The following is a 6,000-nucleotide window of genomic DNA, read 5'->3' on the forward strand; positions in this document are numbered from 1 at the left end:
TCTCTAGAGATAAATCAGATCAAGGCTCATCCGAACTGTGCGATGTAGTAGGGAGTTGTAGTTTCTCTAGAGATAAATCAGATCAAGGCTTATCCGAACTGTGCGATGTAGTAGGGAGTTGTAGTTTCTCTAGATATAAATCAGATCAAGGCTCATCCGAACTGTGCGATGTAGTAGGGAGTTGTAGTTTCTCTAGAGATAAATCAGATCAAGGCTCATCCGAACTCGATGTAGTAGGGAGTTGTAGTTTCTCTAGAGATAAATCAGATCAAGGCTTATCCGAACTGTGCGATGTAGTAGGGAGTTGTAGTTTCTCTAGAGATAAATCAGATCAAGGCTCATCCGAACTGTGCGATGTAGTAGGGAGTTGTAGTTTCTCTAGAGATAAATCAGATCAAGGCTCATCCGAACTGTGCGATGTAGTAGGGAGTTGTAGTTTCTCTAGAGATAAATCAGATCAAGGCTCATCCGAACTGTGCGATGTAGTAGGGAGTTGTAGTTTCTCTAGAGATAAATCAGATCAAGGCTCATCCGAACTGTGCGATGTAGTAGGGAGTTGTAGTTTCTCTAGAGATAAATCAGATCAAGGCTCATCCGAACTGTGCGATGTAGTAGGGAGTTGTAGTTTCTCTAGAGATAAATCAGATCAAGGCTCATCCGAACTGTGCGATGTAGTAGGGAGTTGTAGTTTCTCTAGAGATAAATCAGATCAAGGCTCATCCGAACTGTGCGATGTAGTAGGGAGTTGTAGTTTCTCTAGAGATAAATCAGATCAAGGCTCATCCGAACTGTGCGATGTAGTAGGGAGTTGTAGTTTCTCTAGAGATAAATCAGATCAAGGCTCATCCGAACTGTGCGATGTAGTAGGGAGTTGTAGTTTCTCTAGAGATAAATCAGATCAAGGCTCATCCGAACTGTGCGATGTAGTAGGGAGTTGTAGTTTCTCTAGAGATAAATCAGATCAAGGCTCATCCGAACTGTGCGATGTAGTAGGGAGTTGTAGTTTCTAACAGGCCAATATTCAACATAGTTTAGCGCAGAAAACATGGTAAACACGCCATGGAGAAGGATACTCTCTACCTGAAAATACATGATCTAAGTGATTGATAGTTGGTATTCAGCAGTCATAAAACGATGCCTTATTTACTTTGAAGAACCCCTCAAATAGTGATGTTGTCAGACAGCAGCTCCACAAAGATGAGAGGATGACTTGGAATGAAATAGTAAAGTCATCAAATTAAAACTAATGTAATATACACAACAACTAAAATATTTTATTAAAATAAAGTAATGTGAATAAATTATGGTTAATAAGTGATATTTAAAAATGAGGAAATCGTTGATTATTTTTTAATAATCTAACCGCAAATGAAACCGACCTTGCTCAGGGCTCCTGGATAGAGCAGTACAGGGATGTTCTGAACAGAACCGGTCATGTGTTCTGTAGTCATTTCTCCAGGTCAGAGTGGAGTTCAGGAGTATCTTGCTCCCCTCTCTCTTCCAGCCTGTGGGTTTGGTAACCTTGTGGTAACCTTGTGGTAACTTTAGGAACCGGGGTAGGGGAAGGGAGCCCTGAAAGGGAGAGACATCCCCCTTCTCCCAACAAGGTTTCTCCCCAGGTCAGAGGTTAGAGGTCAGAGGTGAGGCTCACTCAGAGCCTGTAGGTGAGGTTCCAGAGGTTCCAGAGCCCCCCCCCGTGAGAGAGGGGAAAACAGAGATACTACTCTCCTCCCTCTTCTCCCTCTCTGTCCATTTTCTCCTCCCTCCCCTGCTCATTAGCTCCCCCTAGGGTCAGAGCTGTGCCTTTTTGGTGTCTGTGAGTCCAGGTGCATTTGTGGCTGAGGCAGAGAGAGCCTCCGTTGGGCATCAGGGTCCAGCCCACTCGCCCCTGCAATTGCCCCCAACTCTGCCACTGACCCTGTTCCTGAACCTGCCCCCACCCCTGACCCCAACCTTTCCTCAACGCCTAGGTCTAGCTCCAGGCTGCCCAGTCCAGAGGGGGCCCGTCGTGTCTCAGTTGTGCTGACCAGAGGCCAGTCTCCGGGGTGTAGCTCAGCAGGGCTGCGGACATCCCGCAGGGCAGGGGACCCGGGGAACTCCTCAAAGCCCTGGAGGACAGACGCAGCAAGGAGGGATTTAGTGAAGGCTGTATGGAGAGTGTGTGTGGGTGTGTGCGCACGTCTACATCCGTGTGTATGAGTGCATGTTCAGGCATTTTGTGCGTCTACAGGTGTATCTGCACGTACGTGTCTATCCAGACTGGTCTCAATGACTAGACATAACATAGTAAACAAAAATCCAGGACATTCAAATTAGTATGATATTTTATGTTTGGCATGGTTACTTAAGATAGAAGGTTAGTTGAGGTGGTTGGTCGGGATTGGATGGGTGGCCGTGTAACGTGAATGTCTAGCAACCCAAAGGTGAAGTGTTTGAATCTCATCACGGACAACTTTAGCATTTTAGCTACTTCGCAACTACTTAGCATGATAGCTAACTCTTCCCCTAACCCTAACCTTAACCCTTTCAGCTAACCCTTATCCTAACCTTAACCCTTTTAGCTAACCCTTCCCCTAACCCTAACCTTAACCCTTTAAGCTAACCCTTCCCCTCACCCTAACCTTAACCCTTTTAGCTAACCCTTCCCCTAACCTTAACCTTAACCCTTTAAGCTAACCCTTCCTCTAACCTTAACCCTTTAAGCTAACCCTTTAAGCTAACCCTTCCTCTAACCTTAACCCTTTAAACTAACCCTTCCCCTAACCCTAACCTTAACCCTTTAAGCTAACCCTTCCTCTAACCTTAACCCTTTAAGCTAACCCTTCCCCTAACCTTAACCCTTTAAGCTAACCTTTCCCCTAACCTTAACCCTTTAAGTTAACCCTTCCCCTAACCTTAACCCTTTAATCTAACCCTTCCCCTAACCCTAACCTTAACCCTTTAAGCTAACCCTTCCCCTAACCTTAACCCTTTAAGCTAACTCTTCCCCTTAACCTTAACCCTTTTAGCTAACCCTTCCCTAACCCTAACCTTAACCCTTTAAGCTAACCATTCCCCTTCACCTAACCCTAACCTTAACCCTTTTAGCTAACCCTTCCCCTAACCCTAACCTTAACCCTTTAAGCTAACCCTTCCCCTAAACCTAACCTTAACCCTTTAAGCTAACCCTTCCCCTAACCTTAACCCTTTAAGCTAACCTTTCCCCTAACCCTAACCTTAACCCTTTAAGCTAACCCTTCCCCTAACCTTAACCCTTTAAGCTAACTCTTCCCCTAACCCTAACTTTAACCCTTTTAGCTAACCTTAACCCTTTTAGCTAACCCTTCCCCTAACCCTAACCTTAACCCTTTAAGCTAACCATTCCCCTTCACCTAACCCTAACCTTAACCCTTTTAGCTAACCCTTCCCCTAACCCTAACCTTAACCCTTTAAGCTAACCCTTCCCCTAAACCTAACCTTAACCCTTTAAGCTAACCCTTCCCCTAACCTTAACCCTTTAAGCTAACCCTTCCCCTAACCCTAACCTTAACCCTTTAAGCTAACCCTTCCCCTAACCCTAACCCTTTAAGCTAACCCTTCCCCTAACCCTAACTTTAACCCTTTTAGCTAACCCTTCCCCTAACCCTAACCTTAACCCTTTTAGCTAACCCTTCCCCTAATCTTAACCCTTTAAGCTAACCATTCCCCTTCACCTAACCCTAACCTTAACCCTTTTAGCTAACCCTTCCCCTAACCCTAACCTTAACCCTTTAAGCTAACCATTTCCCTAAACCTAACCTTAACCCTTTAAGCTAACCCTTCCCCTCACCCTAACCCATTAAGCTAACCATTCCCCTTCCCCTAACCCTAACCCTAACCCTTTAAGCTAACCATTCCCCTAACCTTAACCCTTTAAGCTAACCATTCACCTTCCCTTAACCCTAACCTTAACCCTTTTAGCTAACCCTTCCCCTAACCCTAACCTTAACCCTTTAAGCTGACCATTCACCTTCCCCTAACCCTAACCTTAACCCTTTTAGCTAACCCTTCCCCTAACCCTATCCCTAACCCTAACCCTTTAAGCTAACCATTCCCCTAACCCTAACCTTAACCCTTTAAGCTAACCATTCACCTTCCCCTAACCCTAACCTTAACCCTTTTAGCTAATCATTCACCTAACCCCAACCGTAACCCTTTTAGCTAACCCTTCCCCTAACCCTAACCGTAACCCTTTTAGCTAACCCTTATCCTACCCTTAACTCTAACCTAACCCCTAGAACTAACAAGAGAGTGCTTGCTAGCAACCTACCTAATGTTAGCAACAACGAAATGGAATTTGTAACATATCATATATTTAGATAATCCGTAACATATTATATTAATTGCAATTGGTAATATACTGTATCATACTAACCCTTCCCCTAACCCTAACCTTAACCCTTTTAGCTAACCCTTATCCTAACCTTTACCCTTCAATTGGTAATATACTGTATCATACTAACCCTTCCCCTAACCCTAACCTTAACCCTTTTAGCTAACCCTTATCCTAACCTTAACCCTACAATTGGTAATATACTGTATCATACTAACCCTTCCCCTAACCCTAACCTTAACCCTTTTAGCTAACCCTTATCCTAACCTTAACCCTTCAATTGGTAATATACTGTATCATACTAACCCTTCCCCTAACCCTAACCTTAACCCTTTTAGCTAACCCTTATCCTAACCTTAACCCTTCAATTGGTAATATATTGTATCATACAAATAGTTTCTCATACTAAATGGATGATGGATTTCCACAAATGAACACATACGAAACGTGACACATCACACTAAACAGAGTGTCTGGGATTGACGTACAGAATCATATGAAATGCTCTGAGACCGTGTTGGTCTACGTCCTGTATGCGTGTAGTACCTGAGAGAGTGGAGCCAGTGACTCCAGGGTGGTGACAGGCTGCACCAGCCTGCATCCAGGACCGGGACCAGGACCGGGACCAGGACCAGGACCAGGACAAGGACCGGGACCAGGACCAGGACCAGGACCAGGACCAGGACCAGGACCAGGACCAGGACCAGGACAAGGACCGGGACCGGGACCAGGACCAGGACCAGGACCAGGACCAGGACAAGGACCAGGACCAGGGCCGGGACCAGGACCAGGACCAGAACCAGGACCAGGACCAGGACCAGAACCAGGACCAGGACCGGGACCAGGACCAGGACCAGGGTAGGGGAGGCCTGAGGGGGAGTCAACACGGTGCTGTAGGCTGGGGGCACAAGGGCCATCTGACGTTGTAGTAGCTGCATGATCTCCCCAATGTCTGTCGACATCCTCGTTTCCAGCCTGAAGAGAGAGACACACAAACATACATAAGCACACACACACAAACACACACACTCAAACACACACATACTATAGTACATACACATAACAACACACACACACACACACACACACACAAACACACACACTCAAACACACACATACTATAGTACATACACATAACAACACACACACACACACACACACACAGGAACACACACACACACACACACACACACACACACACACACACAGGAACACACACACACACAGGAACACACATGCAGGCAAAGCCTCAGCCTACTACAGGGCCTCTGAACTCATTGACACAGTAGACACTGAATGGACAAGAGCATAGGAGTGTAAAGAAACAGTCATTCCACTGGAGGGGAGAGGGAGAGTAGAGAGAGAGAGGGTGGAGAAAGAGAGAGATAGAGAGGGGGAGAGAAAGAGAGAGAGAGTTGGGGAAAGAGAAGAGAGAGAGAGAGAGAGAGAGAGAGAGAGAGAGAGGGGAGAGAGAGCGATAGTGAAAGGGGGGAGGATGAGAGAGGCGGGAGAGAAAGTTGGTGAGAGAGAGAAAGGGAGAGAGAGGGGGAGATAGTGAGAGGGGGTAGAAAGAGAGAGGGAGAGAGAGTGGGGGAGAGCGAAAATTGTCCTGCTAGATCTTTCATATCATACAGAGTGAGTTTTAATCA

The sequence above is a fragment of the Oncorhynchus masou genome, chromosome 30, assembly GCF_036934945.1.
Source record: "Oncorhynchus masou masou isolate Uvic2021 chromosome 30, UVic_Omas_1.1, whole genome shotgun sequence".
Lineage (NCBI taxonomy): Eukaryota > Metazoa > Chordata > Actinopteri > Salmoniformes > Salmonidae > Oncorhynchus > Oncorhynchus masou.